Genomic DNA, 26,620 nt, shown 5'->3' with positions numbered 1-26,620 from the left:
GTAGTGGGAGAAAGCCCATCTAACCAGGAACAGCACAAGTGATTGAGTGGCATCCAGTGGCAAGTATCGAACTACTTTCGCAGCTGCCTAGCAGCGGTGTCTTTCTCCTCTTCTACATATATATCCTTCCAACAAATTATTCTCTTAAGTCTTTTACATTAAATATCAAAAAAAATAAAAAATTGATAAAATGTAGATACCACCAAACGACAGCATGTCTTTATAATCGAATTTCGGTCGTTTCGTCCTTAGAACTTTTTTTTTGTTAACTAATGTCACAAGCAAATGGTTTTTTTCGAAGTCCGGAATGGATTGAAAAAATCGACAAAATTTCGATACTACTAATCGACAGCATTTTTTCCGAAACAAATATCACTTGTATCGTTCAGAGACTTTTTTTTGTTACTTAATGTTATAAACAAATCGGTACGATAGAAATTCGTTTCAGAAAAAATGCTTTCGATTGGTAGCATCGACTTTTTGTCGACTTTTCTCATCGGTACTGTAGTTTGAAAAAAACCCAATTCGTTTATAACATTAGCCAACAAAAAAAAAAAAGGTCTCTGGACGATACGAGTGAAATTCGCTTCGGAAAAAATGCTATCGCGATTTTGTTAATTTTTTCAATCTAATTCGGACTTTGAAATAATCTATTTGTTTATAATTCGAGTTAACAAATAAAGAAAAAATGTTTATTTTTGTCCAAGTCAAGGCTTTTGAAATACCGATATGCGTTTGATTTATTTTTCGAAAGCCTTGACTTGGTCAAAAATAAACCGAAGGGCAATTTTTTTTTTCTTTAATTTTCTTTGATTTCCGGTCTAGTTTTCAAGAAAAATTACAATAAGAGTATTTATAGGTATCTTCTATAATTTCTTCTCACTTTTTGAAAACAAAAAATCCAAATTCTTTCGAGGATTACTAGTTTAATTTTATTTTTTCGTCTCAATTTTTCAAACTCTGAAGTCGTCGAAAAATTCTCAAAAATTTCTAGAGTGATGTTTTGTAAAATAAGCCCAACTGGAGAAAAATTTTTTTTCAATCGATAAAAAAAAAATGTCGGAATATCCAAAATTGCACACATCAATCGCTCATTTTATTTCTAATCATTACTTTTATTATTTTTTTTTATTATGGATTTTTATGCAACGTTTAAGTTATTAATTGGATTTTTTATTTTTTAATTCCAGTTTAATTTTTTTTTTTATTTGAATTTCTTCTAAATATCCCGCATTCTTGTTGTAGATGTCGTTTTTTTTTTTTTTTTTTTTTTAACCTACTGTTTTACGCTAGTGCTGCTACCAGTAGTTGATGAGGAGAAAAAAAGAAAAAAATAATTTACTTTTGTAATAATAATAACAATAGTAAAAATAAAAATGGCCGTAAAACTTTACGTGAGTAATCAGTTTCACGTTCTTAATTAATTACAATTAAACTAAAAGGATTTAGACAGTTATTTTTAATAGGGTTTGTAACAGGGTAATTTTAATGAATATAAAATAATAAATAAATTTGAATTTGAATTCCGTTCCCGCCAATGACCTCGTAAGTTACGAGTAGTGTTGCGACTAGTCACCGGGTGTCGCATGGATCACTAAGGTCCGTCCGTTCGTCATTTCCTTAGTCTAAGAAAATGGGAATAGGTTTCCGGAATAGTGAACGGGAGTGAAGTGATATAATGGACTGCGGAACGAAAAAGAGTCAGAGAGAGAGTTGTCGAGACGACGAGATCACCAGGCGGAAAACCATCATCCAGGTAAATATATATGTCCGTTCACGCTTCACGTAGAACAAGGCCATTTATTAATTTATATTTTACTGTTCAATAAATTATTAGGACTTTAGGCCGATAATTACAATAAGCAATAATTTAATAAAATACTAATACGTACTGTTCATTGACAAATTATAAATTGGAAAAATTTAATTTGGTAGACGAAAAAGAAGGCGGAAGTATAATTCGAGAGGCTACCCAGCCATCACGAGAAGAAATAAGACAGCAGCAACAAAACCTTCCTCAGCGTGTCGGAATTTCTCAAGGTAAAATTTATAGTTGTTTAAGGCCACTAATTTAATTATTAGAGGGCCGAATTAATTATAAATAAATTACATAACATCTTTCTGCTGGTTACGTAAATTAGATTGGTTACCCAAGGCCCGTCGGCTAGTGTAACCACGCGTCTCAAAAATTTCCGTAAAATCTTTGCCGTGTACTCGTCGTTCTGTCGTAACTCTAAATTTATTTTATTCGAGGCCTCTCGGCTGGAATAAAATAAATTTTTCCGTATAAATTATTCGATAAATAAATTCAATTAAATTCAGTATTTTAATAAAAGTATTCAGGCCTGTCGGCCGCTCTAGACAAAAGTTGTCCGCGTGTAAGATCGTAAAAATTAAGGCCTTGCGATGTCAATTCTTCGGCCGAATGTTCTAGTCAGTTCTAAACGTAATTCTAGTCATATAATATTTATAAAATAATGTTAAAATGATGCTAATTAAAATTATAAAATTGGAAATCAAAATTTTAAGATGCTAGGAAAATTACGATAAAATTGTGTCGAGTGAAATTTAAAAACGGATTATTTTGTCAGTAAATTAAGTTAAGTGTTGAAATACGTAGTGAGAAAATTATCAGAAAATCTCGTGGAAATTAATTATACAGATTTTGAAAGCAAAATTAAGGAAAATTGTCAGTGAAAATTAATTAATTAATAATTAAATCCAAACCAAAATTAATTAATTAATATATACAAGTGAATTAAATAAATCGTTGAAAAGGAATAAGAATAAACTAATTGTGAAAATTTTATACTAGAAATTTTATTAGTGAAATTTTTGTATCGAAAAGTCAAGTTTAATAATTGAGTAAAAGAAAGTGATGTCACAAAGTTAAATAAAGTAAAGTAGAGTCAGCAAATTTTAAGCAAAGCAAAACTCTGTCTGTGATTTAGGTCCGGTGGACATGTTGAGTTTATTTTATATAATTATACATCCAGGCGATGTTTTTAAATTGAAATTAAGGCTTACCGTCCAAGGGACGAAGTATATTTTAAGTAGGTGTGTGGGTGTGGAAATCCGTCCAGGGGACGAGGAAAATTTAGTTTGTCATAAGAAACCGTCCAGGGGACGAGAAAAATTAGTTTGCCATAAGTAACTGTCCAGGGGACGAGGAAATTTAGTTTGTCATAAGGAAATTATTTTGTCATAAGGAAGTTAGTTTGTCGTAAGAAAATTAGTTTGTCATAAGTATATTAGTTTGCCATAAGAAATGAATATTGTCACAGGTTAAGGAAATAAAGCAAGGTGCTTAAATTTATTAAAATTTGGATTAACATTATTTCAGCCTACTCTACGATTCCTCTTCTCACTCACAAAATATTACGAACGACCCTGAGTAACAAATTAATTTAAATTAATTAAAATAAAATCCTCCAACATCCGGTTCTGGAAGGCCGAGTCCATCTTCCAGTTGTGCCCTAATATTCGACTATAATACTAGGTGTGACCAGACTTGGCAAGATTAGTCTCTCTGTCATAGGTTCTTGTGATCAAAAATACAAAGATAATAAAACAAAATAGACCGATTAAACATTTCGAAGATTTATACGTAACAATTAACAGCACTAGTTTCTTGGATTAACATAATTAATTTAAAGTCAATGAATTAACAAATCGACTCAATGTTGGGTTTAAATTATTCCTTAATAAATTATCTGCATGCAAGTACACAATTTGATATATTCTTTGTGCTATGAATAGGGTGTAGAAATATTTTTGTATGACTGAAATTGTCAACGAGGAAGAACCGTCAGTAAAGCACCCTCAGTGCTTTCGCGCATGAAGTGTGCATAAAATTGAAAAATATTTTTGTTCCCCCCACAATACTGCCAACAATAAATAAATTGTAATTTTTTAAATATAGAATTATTATATTATAATCTGAATTGTTCTTCACAGATAAAAAATTTAGTGGCCCTAAAAAAGGCCATTTTCTACTTAAAGCTGGGACACTTAAGTATTTTACTATGTAAAAAGTAGAGCTAGAACAATGAAGTCAGTATTTTCTCATGATGTTCTCAGCAATAATTAATACATACAAATTAGAATATAGTATAATTTAGATTGTAATAAATGTTAAAAATCTGAAAATCTTTATTAAGCATTTAATAAATGAAAATTAATGTTGGGAGTTTTGAGACAAGTATAAGAGTTGAGGTATATGGAATTTGAATTGTTTTTTACGAATTAAAAATTTGGTGGCCCTGAAAAGGGCCGTTTTCAACCCAAAGTTCGGAAACTTGAGTATCTGATTATTTCAAATCATCGCCTAAAAAAACCGTCAGCTCTAACTGTAAAATCAGAGTTCCGTCTATTAGAAGACCACAAAAGTCGTTGAAGTCGTGTCGTTTAAAAAAGTCTCCGAGGTATATAAAATTGTCGTAATCATGGAAAGGTTTTGTCTCTCCGTCAGTCAGTCGCAGTAAGTTACCTTTACAATCCATTGCACAACATTCGATCTCGAAGCTGATTTCGGAATGCTTCGATTTCATTGGAAGGATCCCTAAGGAGATCCAGTGTTCGTCTTCTTCGTCGTGGCTGACCTCCAATTTGAATCTCCAGGTGTCAGCAACATGGAGACCTGAAGAAAACTCTGTAAATAACGGAGTAACCGTCCCAGTCTCGTTGGTGTAAAGGAGTTGACTAAAGTTCTCCAACTCGAAGGTACGTTTTTTTTTAATAATGTACGTATGTTAATCTGATCGTTTGCATGATGCGGGTGGTTGTATTTAAGGGTTGAAAATGAAAAAAAAAATCGGTCTGTCGGTTGACCCTGCGGGCCAGCCCCAAATCTTCCCGCTGTTTTCGACCTCAAAGAGCTCGAAAACATTAGTGTAGATATATTTTCGAGCTCGAAAATGCTATTACGTTCAATTGTTTTTTTATGATCTTTTCAAGCTCTAACAAGTTACCTGTTATGCTGAAGTTTGAAAATTTAAGAATCGAAAATCATCAATGAAGCGGTTTTTAAAATTTAGTTCCTGATTTTGTTCAGTAAAATAAGTGTATTGAGGCAGAAATCAATGTCGGGGATCAAAATCAAGATTTAAAAAAGTTTTGACTCATGTAAGAAACAATAAAATATGAAATTTCCGATAAAAATATTAAAAACTACGTTTTATCGAGTTTTTTGTTGATAATATGATTTAAACTAAAAACCAAGTTCGATGACATTATATGATCGAAAGAAACCATAAAAAAGATGAGTTGGTATGATATCAGGCACATTTTAGTACGTTATATTCTGATTTATCCGGAAAAAATAACATAAAATGTTATTTTTTTAACTTTTCAACGCCGATATCTTTCGAACTAATCAATTGATTTTGATAGTTGACGTGGCAATCGGCGCGTTTTATTGAGTTCTAGAGCTGATTAAAATTTGAAATCGATCGCGTCAGTCGTTTCGAAAATATTTAGAAAAAACCGTTTTTCACCATTTCTTTCTCCCGCGATAACTCTCGAACGAATTATCCGATTTTGATGTTTGAGATGGCAATCGACGCGTTTTATTGAGTACTAGAGCTGATTAGATTTTGAAGTCGATCGTATAAGTCGTTTTTGAGAAATCAATAAAAAACTAAAATAAAATTTTTTTTTTTTTCGTAATTCGCCAATATTTTCGAGTCTATTCGATCAAATAATCTGAAATTTTCAGGAAAGTTGTAGGCCAACAAGCTCTTTCGATTGCCACCTCAACCGTTCAAATCGATTCATTAGTTCAAAAGTTACAAAGAGTTTACACACACACACACACACACACACACACACACACACACACACACACACACACACACACACACACACACACACACACACATACATACACACACTCGGACATCATTCTGAAAATAGTCAGAATAGCTTCCTAGGACCTCAAAACGTCGACATCTGATGAAAACTCGATTTTCGAAAATCGGGGTGAAAACAATAACTTCCCGAAATTTTTGAAAATCGTCGATTTTCTTAGCGGGAAGTTAAAAAATATTTAATCGAGCGCGTCAGATTTTCTAAGGGAGTGTTAAGTACAATTACTTAATGTAACGGGACGGTTAGGTCCACCTCTGTTTGACGGGAGGTCGATTCCACGCCCATTAGGGCATACTCGCGCTGCGCAAATCGCCTATCTTCTACCGTAATATTATAAAAGCGAAATGTGAGCGTACGCTTACATTAGCTTACTCATTAGGCATGCAGTGCATGTGGGTGCCTCACCAACAACCACCACGAGACCGTCCTCACATGGACCCAAACACTCCTCCCATCTCAGGAAATAGAGAGACTCTGGTCGAAGTGGGGCTTGGATTAGGTCCCCCATGGTACCAATTCCATGTATTGGTGGACATGCTGCAGAATAAGTGTTGTGCCACAGCTTGCACTCATTTACCCCAAGAACGGTTTCTTACACATTATACTCACTTGGGTTTCTGACAGCAGTCAAATAAACTTGCCCTCGACTATTATTACCCAGTGATTATCACTATATGCTAGTGATAGTATTTTGTACGAGCTAGTATCCCTTAGAATTTTTAGACAGTCTGAAGAGTTGGTCTCACTCGCGCAGATGTACCTATTGGCTTCCTGCAACCACGGAGTTGCCGCATGTTACGGGTGCAAGACATGCGGGCACCGCTAACGGTTGGAGTACTGGTCCCAGAACCCGCGAAGAGGGTGGTACTTGCTAGTTTGGCGCCCCCTAGAGGGCGCCAAAACAACTTCTGGGAGTGTTAAGTACACCAAAAAAAAGCTCTCATACACTAATCTGACGATTTTGATGGGACGCAAACTCGCGGCCATTTTCATAATGTGCAAAAAAATCGCTATTTTGAAATACTCAAGCGCGTCAGATTAACATATATATGGTTCATCTTTATGTTCTAAACGAACTGTCTCATAATCTGACGATTATCTAGAAAGATTCGCCTGATCTGACAAAAAAAAATTAGAAAAACGGTTCACTTTAAAGGCCATCCCTGCAACTTCCCGTTAATTCCATTCCTGGGCGCTTGAAATTGTACTTATGACATTTTTGAGCTCAAAATATAATTTATGTGGTATTTTGAGCTCGCTAAGTTTAAAGAAATAATATTTCTATGCATTTGAGCTCTCCCAGCTCGAAAGTCTGATAGAAGTTTCATAGAACACTATTTTCGGAATTTTCAAACCGCAATAACTTTTGAATGGATCAACCAATTTTTACGCGGTTGGCACCATTCGACGCAGTTTTATCATCCTCATAAGTAATTTTGCAATTTTAATTGATCGAACCACAAATTTTGGAGTAATCCCGAAAAAACACTTTTTCGGGTTTCTTTCGTTCACGATATCTCTCGAACGAATTAATTAATGTAACGGAACCTAAGTTCACCTCCGCCAACCGAAAGCCGAGGCCTCGCCCTTTTGGGCATACTCGCGCTGCGCAAATCCCCTATCTTCCACCATAATATTATTAAAGCGAAACATTGAGCAAGCTCAATATTGGCGGATGTTATAACCCTTAGGATCAGAAATCCTTTGCATGTGGGTACCGAACCAACAGCCACTACGAGTCCTACCTCAAATGGGCCCATGTACTCCTACCGTCTCAGGAAATAAAGAGACTCTTGGTCGAAGTGGGGCTTGGAATGGGCCCCCCATAGTACCAATTCCATGTATTGGTCGACACACCACAGTTGGTCAAGAGGGGACGTGGTTTTTTCCCCTGCCTTCCTAAGAAGACACCCAGTTTATTTACCACTCATTTATCCATACTTCAACACATTCACACACACACCTAACTTCGGACTGACACCCGGGATGTACAGAGTCCTCACAAATCGTGAGTTCCATACACCCATGCCCAGAAGCTCCGACAACAACTGAGTGGATGCCAGTTGAACCGCGATCTAGTATTCTTCTCCTCCTTCCTCTCGGTGTTGGAATTGGCTGCTGAGCTTGTGGTGGAGACAATCTTTGCTGAAACCATTAAAAATATTAAAGGAGTCTGGGGATGCGGCAAGAACCCGCCCGATTTGTGGCCACTCCGCGACCCACCCTTCTATGCTTTGGAGCACCTCACGCTGAGGCTCGAACTCGGTGCATTTTAGCAGTAAGTGCTGAACGGTATCCCACCCTTTGTTGCATTGGGGGCATTCGCGATTCTTTGCGAGTCCATACTTGAAGAGTCTATCCTTAAAACAGCCGTGACCGGTTAAAATCTGGGTAAGCCAGAAATTAGGGCTGATGTGTTTGCTCGCTAGACGTTCAGTAACGTCGGGGAAGAAGTTCAATGTTGTTCGTCCTGTTTCCGCTGTGGACCACTGTTCTTGCCATCTGCGAATGGTTTTTTTCCTGAGGGAGACAAGGCTTTCTTTGTCATCTGGCTGCACGGTCACATTTCCAAGGGTTGCCTGTTTGCCAGTGCGAAGATTGTAGCGGGCGCAACGTTCATCAATCACAAGCTGAATGGGCACTGCCCCCGCAACTACACAAAGTCCCTCATACGATGCCGTCTTGTATGAAGACGTCATCGTAATCAGGGCTCGACGTTGCAGGGCCCTAAGAGCCTTCCATTCCTCTACCCCACATAGGTCACTCCAGCCTGCTGCCGCATAAGTGACAACAGGCAGGAAGTAGCCCTTGTAGATAGTGGACATAGCCGGAAAGCGCAGTCCCCATTCAGTCTGTGCGAGACGACGTAGACGACCAAAAGTTTTATCTAATTTCGCGCGCCTTGTCTTTATGTGTGTTGTTGGTCTGAGGTCCTGGTCGAAGTGTACCCCTAGGTATCTAACGCTCTTTTTGAATGCTATTTTTGTTTTGCCTATTACGATTTTCGGTGGCTTTGAATCATACTTGGGCTTTTTCTGTCTTTTCGCTTCATAGGGGTACGGACCTTTGTCCTTGCGTGGACCGCGTCGGGTGTACTTTCTCTTGAGGAATATCGCTTTGGTCTTAGACTTCGACAATGTAAGCTTCACGGAGCGGCACCATTCCAGTATCGTGTCTACTGTCCCTTGCCCCTTTCTCTCAATATCGGCACGTGAGGTGCCTTCTATGATGACGAGGAGGTCGTCAGCATAGGCTACAAATTTTCTCCCGTGTTCTGTTGACTCTAGTTTTTTAAGTAAATCATCGAACATAAAGTTCCAAAATAAAGGCCCTATTACTGATCTCTGTGGACAACCCCTTGTTGGTTTTTTACTCTCTTTCCCAAATCCCCATGACAGTGAAACTGACCTATCTTCAAAGTAACTCTGAACTACCCTATACACATTTTTGGGGCACTCTCTATTCTTCAATCCTTCGAGTACTCGCGGCCACCACACGTTGTCAAAGGCGCCAGAAATATCGAAGAGAAGTCCAATTGCCAGATTCTCAGTTGTCGAATCTAGCAAGCGACGCATCTCAACGATTGCATCTTCAGTCGACCTTTTGGCCATAAAGCCAAATTGTTGACTGGAGATCTTATCCCCAGCTAAGACTGTGGTGGTGAGTCTCGATTTAATTAATCTCTCAAAAACCTCCCGATTACCGAAAGTAAACATATTGGCCTATATGATTTAGGGTCACTCGCGTCTTTGTCGCTACTCTTAAGGAGCATGATAATCCCACCCTCTTTCCATGACGTTGGGAAAACTCCTAATTCTAAGCATCTATTATATAGTTCTAAGAACTCCCCTGATAAAATTACTCCCGCCCTTTTCATCACCTCATTCTCCACTAAATCTGTTCCGGGTGCTTTTTTATTTTTAAGGGTCTTTAAAATTCTGTATAGTTCGCGCGGGGTGAATAGATCGGCGTCCGCGGTGTCTGGTGGCGTCTCTGAATTTACTCGCGTTGTTAATTGCTCTTCTCTGTTTTCTCTCTGTCTTTTTACGTGTTTCGAGTATGTCTTGCAAATTGTCAAGTAAGTCTTTCTAAGTTCAGTCCTTCTCTTTACTTCCAACTCTCTCTGAAGTTTTCTCCTGGCTTTGTAAACTGCTCTCTTTTCTCTTGTTAGCTCTCTGGTCCACCACGGGTATGATTTCTTATGCGGCTTTTTACGTGGGATAGCAAATTCACATGACTCTATGATCGTTTTAGTGAGTGCAACAGCGTATCTTTCCACGTCCTCGACCGATTCCAGCGCCAGGCCTTCAAGATTCACTCTTGCGAGTTCCGGTAGTTTCTCATGGAACTTCTCCCAATCGGCCAACGCAATGTTGAAACGCTTAGGGTCCGCCCCATCGAGGTCCTCCCGGTCTCTTGGAATTCCAAGGCTGATCTCAATCGCATAGTGGTCGGTACTTTGCACCCACTCGCGTTTGATGGACCAGTTTCGTACATACCGTGCAAGTTTTGGGGTAGTTAATGTGACATCTATGTACGACTCTCCTGAGGTTGATGAAAAAGTTGGGCCCTCCCTCTTTTTGTTCAAAATCTCTAACTCGTAATCATCTATAAAATCCTCCAATCTCTCTACTTTCTCATTTGTTTCTGGCCCCCATCTAATAGACCTAGCATTCGCGTCCATCCCAAATAATACCTTCTTTCCCCTTAATGCCTGAGCTACCTTTTCTAGTTGCGTGATGTGAATTTCTATTTCTTCGCGACACTGGAAGTATGACGATACCACGTAGAGAGAAATGCCTGGGCCCACAATTTGAGCGCATACGCAGTGTGATGTACTTAGTTGTGAGATGTGAATCATCTTGTATTTCGAGTTAGTTAAGCAAATGGCCGCAAGCGGCCTTTCCCTTGTTGTAGCAGCAATTTATACATTGCTGCCAAAACCAGGTATTCTGAAACACTTGTTATTCACCGCTGCGTATGGCTCTTGCAGAAAAAGGACATCAATACGTTCCTCCTCCCACAAGGCACCTGTCTCCAGTGTTCCCGCCTTATCATTTCGCAAGTTTACTTGCAAGACTCGAAGACCGTTAACGTTGAATCCTCTCTCTCCTCCTTCTCTCTCTGTCAGATTTGGGTGGGGTGGAATTTCGTTTCGCGTACCGAGCCCGTCTACTGTTTCTCCTTGTGTTGCGAGCCCACCGTGGGCAAAGTTACTCGACCCCGGACACTCACGTCGGTTTGTGCCCCGCAAACAATTTTTCCCGTCTGCTAGTGAATTTACTTTAGTTGTTTCCCGTTTCGCGTTTTCTAATTCGATTGGTCACGTGATTTTACCCGTGCGCGTCCGCGTGTCCCGATTCTCGTGCCGACGATTTTTAGCGGGGGTACCAGGGGGCTTAGCGAACAAATTGGTAGCAAAAACACGGCTTGCCACTCTGGCACTCCTTCGAACGAACGTGGTATTGGTTGTCGTTGCTGATGGTGATGTCGTCGTGGAACTCCCAGATTGGTAATTTCCATGACCTTCCTCTCCCTTGAGGACCGGTCCCGCACAATCCGAACGCCGGTCCATTAGTGCGGATAATTTTTCAAGAGAGTGAACTGCCATGTTTTTGTTTTTGTTGCTGTTTGAGTCGCTAAACTCCTGGTAGTACCTATAGGGAGAAAAGTTTTAATTAGTGTTGCTGCTGCTATCTGTGGAAGAGAAAAGGCGTAATTAGTGTTTGGGAGAGGGGGGAAGGATATGGGGTTTAGGTTTGTCTGGGAGCTGATACTTGTCCGTTTTTGCATGAAAATTTTATACGTATTGCTTTCGCAAATTGTATGATAATCAAAAAAAAAATTTTTGCAGGGCCTGGGCCTGTTTGCGGTGGTATCAGTCCACTGTCGACATATAATAATAGTTTTTGACTATCATCTTTGCGTTCAAAAGAATCGATTAAAGTGAAAAAAAAAATGGCCCTGGGTCCGAGGACCCCAAGACCATTTATTCACTTATAATCATCAGTCGTTCAAAATCGATTAAAGTGAAAAATTTCGCTTCATGGTGCAGGCCATGAAGCTAGTTAATCACTTATATATTCAAAATCGATTAAAGTGAAAAGCCCGCTTCCCCGAAGGGAGCAGGCCTTATCACTTTTGTATATAATCAACAATCATTCAAGTTTTCCATTGATTTTTAAGTGATTGGCATCACTTTTAGGGGTTGGCAGCGTTGGGCTACCACCCCAAGCCGGTGTCCTTTCGAATTTCGTCCCGTTGGAATCCTACTAGCACACAAGCTGCTACATCCTACAACATTGCTTCCTGCTCGTAGTTTCGGTAACAGAGGTCCACAGCGTTGTACAAGTACAAATTATAACACATCCATTTCCGGAACGGGACGGCCTAAAAGCCTCCGAATCAAACGTGCGCTGCTTTTCCTGAGTTACTTCCGCCAGAATTATTTGCGTGGAAGCAATGAGGTAGAATGCCTTCCTGACCCTCATCCCTCCTTTCAACTCAAGGTTGTTCTTTCTAAGGAAGAGATTTTGGGACGGCTGCGAAGTACCCGCTCCGGCTTGTGTAACCCTAAGGGTCCACAAGATTGTGGTACTATACGAGGTTTTTAGACCTCTTTACATTCAAATGAATACCATCTCAGGTCTGAGTAACTTCTTTTGAGTTCACAGAATCGTTGTATTCCTTGGAGTCTTTTGCTCCGTTAGTGTAGTCACTCCGGCTTGTGTAGCGCCTTGGCCCACAAGGTTGGACTACACTTCACTTTGATAACCAGTCAAAGTTGTCTTTTTGAGGAACATAAATGTTTTGAGATTTTTGAAATTCTTACGCCAAGCTTAAATGAGCCTGATTAATTATAGACTTAAGGGCATCTGCGCGCACACACCCTAGTGCATTAATTCTCTTCCCCTTGTGGTCTTACTGGGAAGAGTTATTTGCCCTCTTTGAGAGTTTTTTGAACTCTTTATATTTCGAGATCCAGCATGAACTTATATTCTCAAGGACCCCAGCTTGTACTCCGACCCGCTGAGACCTATATCAGCTAAGTTACCTTGTCCACGTGCAGTCCACTTATGAACTAAGTGATCCTAGCCGGGACTATCCGAACCATCACCCCGTAAGTAGTGAGAACCGAAGTCCCTGACCTCGAGGTTAACACCTTAAACTACAGTTTGATGTCTGAGTCTCTTGGGCTTTTCCAAGCGAGCACGGCTCTCAGTTAGTTTGGCCCTGCGGTCCACCGGCTTTCGAGCTGCTCTAGGGAATGGAAACATTCGTTCTGCTTTTGATCTTTTTGTACTCTTGTACTTTAGTACTCTTTGTACTTTGTTCTTTCTTTTGACTGATCCTTAGTCAAATCTTGTGTCCAAGAAACAGTATTCGAAAGTCATAAGTTGCTTAGACGAAGTAAGCAACATGACGTCTTAGTTTATTTCCTGATTCACTTTACTCCAGGGTGCGCACATGCGAACGCCCAATATTTGTCTGTTCTTTTTGGTACTTTGTACCATTGTGTATATATGTGTTTATGTATGTATGTATGTATGTATGTTGTATGTATGTATGTATGTATGTATCCCGAACCCTTGGATACTTGAGTCGGTTCTTTGAGAGATTACCGCTCTTTCATTCTTTCTTTCTTTCCCAAAATCACAGTAATGTCCCTCTAGATCGGCAGTGACATCGTTGGTTTCCCTCACGGTACTTATGGTGGTACCGCGAAAAGGTCGATGTATGCTTGCCCGGCCCATTTTGGCCACTTTTGGGCCAAACCACCATATCTCTCGAACGAATCAACCGATTTTGACCAGCTTGGTGGCGATCGACGTGGTTTTTCAAGCTCAAAGGCGGATTAGTTTTTAAATTTAATCGATAGAGCCGGTTAAAAGTTATTCCAAAAAAAACACTTTCAAAAAATTTTTTTTTATTATTTTTTTAAATCATTGAACTTCATTAATTAAAAAGCTCAGGAAATAGCATGAAAATAAATAAGTGTATGCTTTTTTAGTAGATTACATGTATTTATAAAAAATTTTTATTTTTTATAGATACAAGTTAAATTTATTTTTTTATTTTTTTGTAATCATTTTTTCAATAAAAAAAAATTCTAAAAATTTTTATATGTCAGCTAACTTAATTTTCATATTAATTAAAATATTTTATAATTATCGATTGTAAACTATTGATACTTTGCAGCTCCAACATTAGTTGATTTAGAAAAATCTCAAATAATATTGAATTAAATTCATATGATAATTAATAATTTTGTATGTGCCAACATTTTATTATGTGCCAAAGAAGTACAATCGACGACAATAATTCACCCCGGGTTGTGTTGCCCCCGGCTTGATGAACTTTTCTATTTCAGTATATTGTAACAGGGTAATTTTAATGAATATACGTACGAATAATACGTACTGTTCATTGACAAATTATAAATTGGAAAAATTTAATTTGGTAGACGAAAAAAAAGGCGGAAGTATAATTCGAGAGGCTACCCAGCCATCACGAGAAGAAATAAGACAGCAGCAACAAAACCTTCCTCAGCGTGTCGGAATTTCTCGAGGTAAAATTTATAATTGATTAAGGCCTCTAATTTAATTATCAGAGGGCCGAATTAATTATAAATAAATTACATAACATCTTACTGCTGGTTACGTAAATTAGATTGGTAATCCAAGGCCCGTCGGCTAGTGTAACCACGCGTCTCAAAAATTTCCGTAAAATCTTTGCCGTGTACTCGTCGTTCTGTCGTAACTCTAAATTTATTTTATTCGAGGCCTCTCGGCTGGAATAAAATAAATTTTTCCGTATAAATTATTCGATAAATAAATTCAATTAAATTCAGTATTTTAATAAAAGTATTCAGGCCTGTCGGCCGCTCTAGACAAAAGTTTTCCCGCGTGTAAGATCGTAAATTAAGGCCTTGCAACGCCAATTTTCCGGCCGAATGTTCTAGTCGTAAAATTAGGCATAAAATATTTACAAAATAATGTTAAAATAATTCTAATTAAAATTATAAAATCAAAAGTAAGACGCTAGAAAATTACGATAAAATTGTCTCGAGTAAAGTTAAGGACGGATTAATTTGTCAGTAAATTAAGTTGAGTGTTAAAATACAGAATGAAAATAATTTTTAGTAAATTGAGGAAATAAAATATATAAATTTTGGAATTAGATATTGGAGGGAAAGTTGTCAGTGAAAATTAATTAGTTAATAATTAAATTAAAACCAGAATTAATTAATTAATAAATATAATTGAATTAAATAAGACAGTGAAAATTAATAAATGAATTAATTAGATCAGTGAAAATAAATAAGAATTAAATAGTTGTGAAATTTATATTGGAATTTTTATTAGTGAAATTTTTGTATTGAAAAGTCAAGTTTAATAATTGAGTAAAAGAAAGTGATGTCACAAAGTTAAATAAAGTAAATTAGAGTCAGAAAATTTTAAGTAATGGAAAACTGTGTCTGTGACTTAGGTCCGGTGGACATGTTAAGTTTATTTTATATAATTATACATCCAGGGGATGTTTTTAAATTGAAATTAAGGCTTACCGTCCAGGGGACGAGGTATTAAATAATAAGGTTTACCGTCCAGGGGACGAGGATATTAAGTGGGTGTGTGGGTGTGGAAATCCGTCCAGGGGACGAGGAAAATTTAGTTTGTCATAAGAAATCCGTCCAGGGGACGAGGAAAATTTAGTTTGTCATAAGAAACCGTCCAGGGGACGAGAAAAATTAGTTTGCTATAAGTAACTGTCCAGGGGACGAAAAAAATTAGTTTGTCATAAGGAAATTAGTTTGTCATAAGGAAATTAGTTTGTCATAAGAAAATTAGTTTGTCATAAGTATATTAGTTTGCCATAAGAAATAAATATTGTCACAGGTTAAGGAAATAAAGCAAGGTGCTTAAATTTGTTAAAATTTGGATTAACATTATTTCAGCCTACTCTACGATTCCTCTTCTCACTCACAAAATATTACGAACGACCCTGAGTAACAAATTAATTTAAAGTAATTAAAATAAAATCCTCCAACATCCGGTTCTGGAAGGCCGAGTCCATCTTCCAGTGGCGCCCTAATATTCGACTATAATACTAGGTGCGACCAGACTTGGCAAGATTAGTCTCTCTGTCATAACATCTCTTTCAAAACAACAGTAATAAAAATATTTGTATAAAAAATACTTCTAGTACAAAATTAGTTTTTTATTTGATAAATCCATTCTAAATTTAATATCTCTAGGATAATCTATTTATTAAAACAAGACACAATTTAAATTTCTGTTAAATAAATCATCTGTAAAATTAAACAAATGTATGAAAATAATGTGGAAAAAATAAATTTCAATTTTTTCATATTTCGATTTTATTCATTAATGAAAAAGAGAAAATCTCTATTGATTAACTAATGAATAAAATGTTTGCTGTCATGAAGTCATCTGTATGGTGAAAATATGAGTAAGAATTATTGTCTATATTAAATTGTTCTATTGTGAAAAAAATTATATTATGCAAAAATAATATTATCTGATAAATCTACTCATGCACTACAGTATTTTATAAGGTTAGTAAAATGAAATTTATGAATATTAAATTAATTCTGCTATTTGATTTATTTACTTTTATTGATCTCTATTAATTATTTATCGATTGGTAGGTAATATCAATAAAAAATTTCTCTATAGAAAAATCATCATTGTCATACAACTGTATTATGGAACAACTCGTGTAAGTGGGTCCTCTAAAATTTTGAGTTCCCCGAATGATTTGGTGGTAAAATGGGTTCCCAAACGCTTCGGGACCCACTTTGCCCCACCCTCCCCTATATGATAGCTATCTATTTTTACATTATCTATTTTTATACGATCTTATATATCATATCTGTCCATATATGGGTCTATATGGTCATACATAGACGTACAGATTTTTAAAATAACTTTGAGTCCTACAATTACAATTACTGAAGCGGCGTGAGATCATTCATAAATCTAGCTTTTTTTCTCTGAACCAAAAATTTCGAATTCCATAATGAATTCAATTATTCGCATATCTGGTTATCTCTGAGTTGTCAAAATAATTAAAAAAAATATTTTTTTTTTAACTTAGTTAAAACTTTTATGCATAGTCATATCGTCATGTGGTCATATCAAGCTATGTATGGTTATACATGGCCATGCCTGGCCAATTTATATACATGGCCACAAATGGAGCATTCATATATGTCCACGTATGATTAATTTTTAACAGGACTGTGCAATAAAAAGTGTAAAAATGTTTCTAAGCGAGTGAAATTGTCGGAAAGTATGAAATGATTTAATAGTAAAGCACCTTAAACGTTTTCAGACTTGAGGTGTGTAATAGTTTTTTCGCGTTATTAAAAATTTGTTCATCAAACAATAATCATCACCTATTAGCAGTGAAGGATATTCTAATTCAAGTATTTTTTTTTTCTGATGTCATCGACTGAGATCCTGGAATAGTATTATTTTTTTTGATTATTTTCTAATTAAATCCGATGAAAACTTTTCTATCAGAATCAATCAACAAAGTAATATTAATATTTAAATTTCAATCGGACTTGATTGGAGCATTAAATCAGAAAATGTAGTACAGATCATTATTTTCAATCGAACTTATTAAAAAAATGTTTTTAATTATTTAAATCAAATTTCAACGCGATGGAACGTATATGAATTTTTTTTATTGAATTTTCTCGTCGGAACTGAAAAGCTGCGCCACGTGGGGAGCGAATTAAGATCATGTAGATACAGTTTTTTTGTGATATTATTTTTTTACGATAGAGATGTTCCGAAACAGAATTTTTATTTAATTGAAATATTTTTAGTGGACTCAAGCATGATACGAGATTATGCATAATTGAGATAATATAATAGACATTTATTTTAATACATAATTTCCAATTACTGAAATTTATTTGCCCATAGTTATAATTTTATATAAATATTATTTTAATGACATATTCCGAACGAGTTGTTCCATAATACAGTTGTATGACAATGATGATTTTTCTATAGAGAAATTTTTTATTGATATTACTTACCAATCGATAAATAATTAATAGAGATCAATAGAAGTAAATAAATCAAATAGCAGAATTAATTCAATATTCATAAATTTTATTTTACTAAGCTTATAAAATACTGTAGTGCATGAGTAGATTTATCAGATAATATTATTTTTGCATAATATAATTTTTTTCACAATAGAACAATTTAATATAGACAATAATTCTTACTCATATTTTCACCATACAGATGACTTCATGACAGCAAACATTTCATTCATTAGTTAATCAATAGAGATTTTCTCTTTTTCATTAATGAATAAAATCGAAATATGAAAAAATTGAAATTTATTTTTTCCACATTATTTTCATACATTTGTTTAATTTTACAGATGATTTATTTAACAGAAATTTAAATTGTGTCTTGTTTTAATAAATAGATTATCCTAGAGATATTAAATTGAGAATGGATTTATCAAATAAAAAACTAATTTTGTACTAGAAGTATTTTTTATACAAATATTTTTATTACTGTTGTTTTGAAAGAGATGTACTGAAATAGAAAACTTCATCAAGCCGGGGGCAACACAACCCGGGGCGAATTATTGTCGGCGATTGTACAACTTCTAACGCGTGTACATGAGTACACACACCATTTTTTTTGTATAAAAGTTTAACTAAATAATTTTTTTCAATGAAAAAAATTTTCTATAAATACTTATGAGACTGAAGTTAACAGACACTTGACAATTGTTAGATTTTTCTTTGAAAATAAACTAGACATAGAAAATTATTTATAAAAATCTCATTTATAATTTTTCAGAGCTTCTAAAAATGAAGTTTTTAAATAAAACTATCTTCCTAAAACGTTGGAAACACGTTGTAAACAGTATGCTACGAACGAGTCTTTATGATCAGCTGTGATAACGTCATGGCAACAGAAACCAAAGTGGAATCGGAGTGAGAGAGCAATAGATAGAGAAAGAGTGAGAGAGGAATAGCAATCCGGAGAAGGAAATGTAGGCATCATGCAGCTGCACGCATTTAACTTTATCGACGAATTTTTGTTATTTCGGCTTGCGGAAATCGTCAGATTATATATTTTTTATTAATCTTGAATTATTTCCTTCAAAAAAAAAAAAAAATTTAGCTGAGCTCGAGAATGTCGAGTTGACGTTTGTTTTTTACAACTTAGTTGCCCTCCCCTTTTTAACGTCACTCTCAAATTGTCAGATTAGTGGAATATACACTTTTTAAGATGTAATTAACTCACCCGACCTTAATCTGACGCGCTCGAGAATTTCTGATGGTCAATTTTTTTTTACTAATCTGATCCTATATCCTTCACGGGCGGCCTTATATATGGGCCTCATGTTTTGTGGAGGTACTTAACCGGGTACAAGGTATCCCCCTGTATATTAATCTGCCGCGCTTTAGTAAATCCCGAAATCCCCGCTTGGGCTTCCCTACTATAATGACTGCTACTGACTGTGTAACCGATGAACTCTGACCATCCCCTCCACTAAGTTTTAACTTATTTTCGGCAAGGTAAATTTCACCCCCACTTCTGAAAAAGGACCAATCATGACGATATTGTATTTCTCTCTACATTCTTAATTTTAACTAAGTGAAATCGAAGTATTGCATGAGTATTAAATACTATCAATGTAACTGGACTTTTTACAGTAAATTCAATCAACCTTGAAATATGTCTCATAATAGGGAATTTCACTTTATCTATATGATTGTATAAATCATAATGATGATAATTGTTACAATGTAGATGATTTATACAATCATGTAGTTAGTATTCACGACTGTCAGATTGATGGTAAAAATTTCACCATAACTAGATAGTAATTCCTATTATTTAATTTTCTGAGTGTATCCTTTTCGTAAGCCTTGATCAGCAAAAGCTTACTTATTAATTTTGCGTGAAATTTAAATAATATATTTTGAGCAAACGAAATTATTAAATTCTAGAGCAAATATCTGTTAAATTAAATTCGATATGATCTATATAGCTGTCCACTTTTCAAAATCATTGTTTCGTCTAACATTTAGATATATAATGTACTGGACACATTTTCGAAGATTTCTCCAAAACTTCTCCTTTTGGATTATATTCGTCAATTCATTGTCAATACAAACAATAGATCTCAAGTAAGGGCAAACTGTAGTTATCAAGTTATTTTTAACTTTCCAATTAAGTGACTAATACTGTATGTAATCAGCAGAAAATTGGAGTGACTGTATTTGAGATACAATCGACATTAAAAATACAAGTACACTGACTTAAAACGCATAAAAAATATCATCTTAGACATCAACAGGGATATATTTATAATATCATGGACAACTAAAATGTTCTTACAGTCGATTGATCGTCGTCTCTGGATATCAATAATTTAACTATCGATTGCTTGAATTGTAAGAAATTTTTACTCAACTCAATGAAACTATACTAAACAATACAAGCTGAAGCATCGCTGGTGGCGAAATAATGAATCATTGATATGAGAAAAATTTCAATATTTACTGATTTATGGTATTTTTTACAATTTTTTATTCTCTGGCAGTGCCCCTAACGCATGTAAAAATTTCTCAATCGGGATTGCTATAGGATATGCTAGCTAAATTTAATGACTTAAATTAATTCTGAGTACTAAAATGGGCAGGCTTTCATAATTTTAAGACGAACAATCAATTATCTTTTGAATAAAAAGAAATTTAATAAAAAATTTTTATTTTAAAATATTTATCAAAAGTGAGAGGCTAAATACCACTATGTCTACAGTAGGCTTGCGCTATGACACTTTATACATATACATGTGTTTGAACGTGTACTTGATTGAATAGATTTCCCTTCACACTTTTTCCAGGCTTAGGACTGGCAGTCAGAAGTAATTTCTACTGGCGTGTTTAAAAATATTCAGAACCCAATGTTCTTGCGACATATTAATATAAAATATATCTCGAAAAATTAAATATTGTTAGTGGCCAAGCCGGCCGGTTGTCATTATTTCTTAAAACTAACATGCGATAAACTGAAAAATTTAAATTAATGAATATAAAATTAAATTACTTAAAAACATGCAAAAAAAAGGTGCTATAATATAAAAAAACTTTATGAACTACAACTAATAAAAATCTATCATGTAAATTTTTGATTTTATCAATTAAGAACTTTTTGCTTCTTACTCTGGGATGGAATAGCATCGACTTCTTGTAGCGAGCACCCTTTTCGTTTTTGGACCCGTTTCACATCTTTATTTTTCCTCAGACTATTAATGGAACCGCTGGTAGAATACATTTCCTCCATCCATCGACTCCTATTTTGGTTTGGAAATTGTCGGATCGTGACTTGTTTTTTCCCTCTTTTATCTAAAACACTAAAATTATATTTGTGGTTAACATGCTGTGCAGGATGATTTTTTACCTCTGGCGATTTCAATTCAATTCGCTTCTTCGGCTGGTCGTATTTTTTGTAAATATCAGGAAAATCCCGTTCAATTGATTTCCCTGGAGTTGGTGGTGGTTTCGATATATCAATATCTTCATCATTGATAAGCACTGAAACAAATGAATAAGCCGAGTCAACCATGGTAACTGAAACCTCTAACCGAAATAGTAACACAATATCAACAAATATTTGGACTTATTAGTTAACACTACGATGTGAACCCTAACAAGTTTCACCAAGAAATGATAAATATGGCTGCATGGCTATACTGTATAGTTAAGTATGCAAAAGAATGAACTTTTCTCCCACCATTTTTTTATAGGTACGTAATTACTGCGCATGTCCGTAAGTCAATCAAGTAGTGGGAGAAAGCCCATCTAACCAGGAACAGCACAAGTAGTTGAGTGGCATCCAGTGGCAAGAATTGAACTACTTCCGCAGCTGCCTAGCAGCGGTGTCTTTCTCCTTTTCCACATATATATCCTCCCAACAAATTATTCTCTTAAGTCTTTTACATTAAATAACAAAAAAAATAAAAAAAAAAAAAAATTGATACCACCAAATGACAGCATGTCTTTATAATCGAATTTCAGTCGTTTCGTCCCTAGAACTTTTTTTTTGTTAACTAATGTCACAAGCAAATGGTTTTTTTTGAAGTCCGGAAGGAATTGAAAAAATCGACAAAATCTCGATACTACTAATCGACAGCATTTTTTCCGAAACAAATATCACTCGTATCGTTCAGAGACTTTTTTTTGTTACTTAGTGTTATAAACAAATCGGTACGATAGAAATTTGTTTCAGAAAAAATGCTTTCAATTGGTAGCATTGTCTTTTTGTCGACTTTTCTCATCGGTACTGTAGTTTGATAAAAACCCAATTCGTTTATAACATTAGCCAACAAAAAAAAAAGGTCTCTGGACGATACAAGTAAAATTCGCTTCGGAAAAAATGCTATCGCGATTTTGTTAATTTTTTCAATCTAATTCGGACTTTGAAAAAATCTATTTGTTTATAACTCGAGTTAACAAATAAAGAAAAAACGTTTATTTTTGTCCAAGTCAAGGCTTTTGAAATAGCGATGTGCGTTTGATTTATTTTTCGAAAGCCTTGACTTGGTCAAAAATAAACCGAAGGGCAATTTTTTTTTTCTTTAATTTTCTTTGATTTCAGGACTTGTTTTCAAAAAAAATTACAATAAGATTATTTATAGGTATCTTCTATAATTTCTTTTCACTTTTTGAAAACGAAAAATCCACATTCTTTCGAGGATTACTGGTTTAATTTTATTTTTTCGTCTCAATTTTTCAAACTCTGAAGTCGTCGAGAAATTCTCAAAAATTTCTAGAGTGATGTTTTGTAAAATAAGCCCAACTGGGCAAAAATGTTTTTTTCAATTGATAAAAAAAAATGTTGGAATATCCAAAATTGCACACCTCAATCGCTCATTTTATTTCTAATCATTACTTTTATTATTTTTTTTATTATGGATTTTTATGCAACATATAAGTTATTAATTTAATTTTTTATTTTTTAATTCCAGTTTAATTTTTTTTTCTTATTTGAATTTCTTCTAAATATCCCGCATTCTTGTTGTAGATATCGTTTTCTTTTTTTTTTTTTTTTTTTCAATGCTACTGTTTTACGCTAGTGCTGCTACCAGTAGTTGATGAGGAGAAAAAAAGGAAAAAATTGTTTACTTTTGTAATAATAATAACAATAGTAAAAATAAAAATGGCCGTAAAACTTTACGTGAGTAATCAGTTTTACGTTCTTAATTAATTACAATTAAACTAAGAGGATTTAGACTGTTTTGCCCCGTAACTATTTTGTTAAGGGAGATGATTATATATTGTTTATGAATATAACAATATATAAAGTGTATTGTTCATACAATAAGTAAATTGCACGACGAGGTATTGAATGCTAAGACACAAATTTATTTTCAAACTGATGAACAAGAAATTAAAGCACAGTTGCTTCTACAATGTTGTTCTTAACACTAACTTATGAGATAAAATGCAAAAACTTACGAAGTTAGAAAAACAAGCCGGAAAGGGATGAATTTTAAAGTAGTAAACGAAATTGAAGGACATGAAAGAAAGTGATTGGAGAATAATTAGGAAAGTAGGAACTGAGGACTTCCCATGAAGGGCAGGACTCAGTTAGTCGTGACGTAGGAGTGAAATGTCGGGGCCGAGAGAGAGAGAGGTACCTGAGCAAGGTCTTCGGGTCATAAACACGGAAGATTACAATTTTTACTTTTAAAAGATTAAAACTAGGCAAAAAAAACCATTTGACTTAATGAACAATGGCCCATTTGACAAATATATAAAAATATATTATGAAGCAATAAAGAAATGCTTAAAGATAAATTTTAAGTTTACATTTTATCTTACTTTAAAAAGATTGGAAAAATTCGGTTATTGTTCCAGGCGTCATTTAAAAACATTTGTGAAATAAAATATTGGGAACACAAAAATTATAAGTCTAAGAGATTAAAAATAATAAGAAAAAATGTGCAACTGTCAGGCTTATTTCATAAAACTATAAAATATGCAAATAATAGACTTAGATATTTTAAAAAGACATTGTGCGTACTAAAATTATAATCATTTTTTTTTTTAGCCATAGTTGATAATTTAATATTAAAAATTTTATTATTTAACTTTTGATTTAAAAAATGCAGACAACTAAACATAGACAGTTATGTTCAATAGGGTTCTTGTGATCAAAAATACAAAGATAATAAAACAAAATAGACCGATTAAACATTTCGAAGATTTCTCCAAAACTTCTCCTTTTGGATTATATTCGTCAATTCATTGCCAATACAAACAATAGATCTCAAGTAAGGGCAAACTGTAGTTATCAAGTTATTTTTAACTTTCCAATTAAGTGACTAATAATGTATGTAATCAGCAGAAAATTGGAGTGACTGTAATTGACATACAATCGACATTGAAAATACAAGTACACTGACTTCAAACGCATAAAAAAAATCATCTTAGACATCAACAAGGATATATTTATAATATTATGGACAACTAAAATGTTCTTACAGTCGATTGATCGTCGTCTCTGGATATCAATAATTTAACTATCGATTGCTTGAATTGTAAGAAATTTTTACTCAACTCAATGAAACTATACTAAACAATACAGGCTGAAGCATCGCTGGTGGCAAAATAATGAATCATTGATATGAGAAAAATTTCAATATTTACTGATTTATGGTATTTTTTACAATTTTTTATTCTCTGGCAGTGCCCCTAACGCATGTAAAAATTTCTCAATCGGGATTGCTATAGGATATGCTAGCTAAATTTAATGACTTAAATTAATTCTGAGTACTAAAATGGGCAGGCTTTCATAATTTTAAGACGAACAATCAATTATCTTTTCACTAAAAAGGAATTTAATAAAAAATTTTTATTTTAAAATATTTATCAAAAGTGAGAGGCTAAATACCACTATGTCTACAGTAGGCTTGCGCTATGACACTTTATACATATACATGTGTTTGAACGTGTACTTGATTGAATAGATTTCCCTTCACACTTTTTCCAGGCTTAGGACTGGCAGTCAGAAGTAATTTCTACTGGCGTGTTTAAAAATATTCAGAACCCAATGTTCTTGCGACATATTAATATAAAATATATCTCGAAAAATTAAATATTGTTAGTGGCCAAGCCGGCCGGTTGTCATTATTTCTTAAAACTAACATGCGATAAACTGAAAAATTTAAATTAATGAATATAAAATTAAATTACTTAAAAACATGCAAAAAAAAGGTGCTATAATATAAAAAAAACTTTATGAACTACAACTAATAAAAATCTATCATGTAAATTTTTGATTTTATCAATTAAGAACTTTTTGCTTCTTACTCTGGGATGGAATAGCATCGACTTCTTGTAGCGAGCACCCTTTTCGTTTTTGGACCCGTTTCACATCTTTATTTTTCCTCAGACTCTTAATGGAACCGCTGGTAGAATACATTTCCTCCATCCATCGACTCCTATTTTGGTTTGGAAATTGTCGGATCGTGACTTGTTTTTTTCCTCTTTTATCTAAAACACTAAAATTATATTTTTGGTTAACATGCTGTGCAGGATGATTTTTTACCTCTGGCGATTTCAATTCAATTTGCTTCTTCGGCTGGTCGTATTTTTTGTAAATATCAGGAAAATCCCGTTCAATTGATTTCCCTGGAGTTGGTGGTGGTTTCGATATATCAATATCTTCATCATTGATAAGCACTGAAACAAATGAATAAGCCGAGTCAACCATGGTAACTGAAACCTCTAACCGAAATAGTAACACAATATCAACAAATATTTGGACTTATTAGTTAACACTACGATGTGAACCCTAACAAGTTTCACCAAGAAATGATAAATATGGCTGCATGGCTATACTGTATAGTTAAGTATGCAAAAGAATAAACTTTTCTCCCACCATTTTTTTATAGGTACGTAATTACTGCGCATGTCCGTAAGTCAATCAAGTAGTGGGAGAAAGCCCATCTAACCAGGAACAGCACAAGTAGTTGAGTGGCATCCAGTGGCAAGAATTGAACTATTTCCGCAGCTGCCTAGCAGCGGTGTCTTTCTCCTTTTCCACATTTATATCCTCCCAACATATTATTCTCTTAAGTCTTTTACATTAAATATCAAAAAAAATAAAAAAAAAAAAAAAAATTGATACCACCAAAAGACAGCATGTCTTTATAATCGAATTTCAGTCGTTTCGTCTCTAGAACTTTTTTTTTGTTAACTAATGTCACAAGCAAATGGTTTTTTTTGAAGTCCGGAAGGGATTGAAAAAATCGACAAAATCTCGATACTACTAATCGACAGCATTTTTTCCGAAACAAATATCACTTGTCTCGTTCAGAGACTTTTTTTTGTTACTTAGTGTTATAAACAAATCGGTACGATAGAAATTCGTTCCAGAAACAATGCTTTCAATTGGTAGCATTGTCTTTTTGTCGACTTTTCTCATCGGTACTGTAGTTTGATAAAAACCCAATTCGTTTATAACATTAGCCAACAAAAAAAAAAGGTCTCTGGACGATACAAGTAAAATTCGCTTCGGAAAAAATGCTATCGCGATTTTGTTAATTTTTTCAATCTAATTCGGACTTTGAAAAAATCTATTTGTTTATAACTCGAGTTAACAAATAAAGAAAAAACGTTTATTTTTGTCCAAGTCAAGGCTTTTGAAATAGCGATGTGCGTTTGATTTAT

The sequence above is a fragment of the Microplitis demolitor genome, chromosome 2 (genome assembly GCF_026212275.2).
Source record: "Microplitis demolitor isolate Queensland-Clemson2020A chromosome 2, iyMicDemo2.1a, whole genome shotgun sequence".
Lineage (NCBI taxonomy): Eukaryota > Metazoa > Arthropoda > Insecta > Hymenoptera > Braconidae > Microplitis > Microplitis demolitor.
This window is presented reverse-complemented; position numbering follows the sequence as displayed.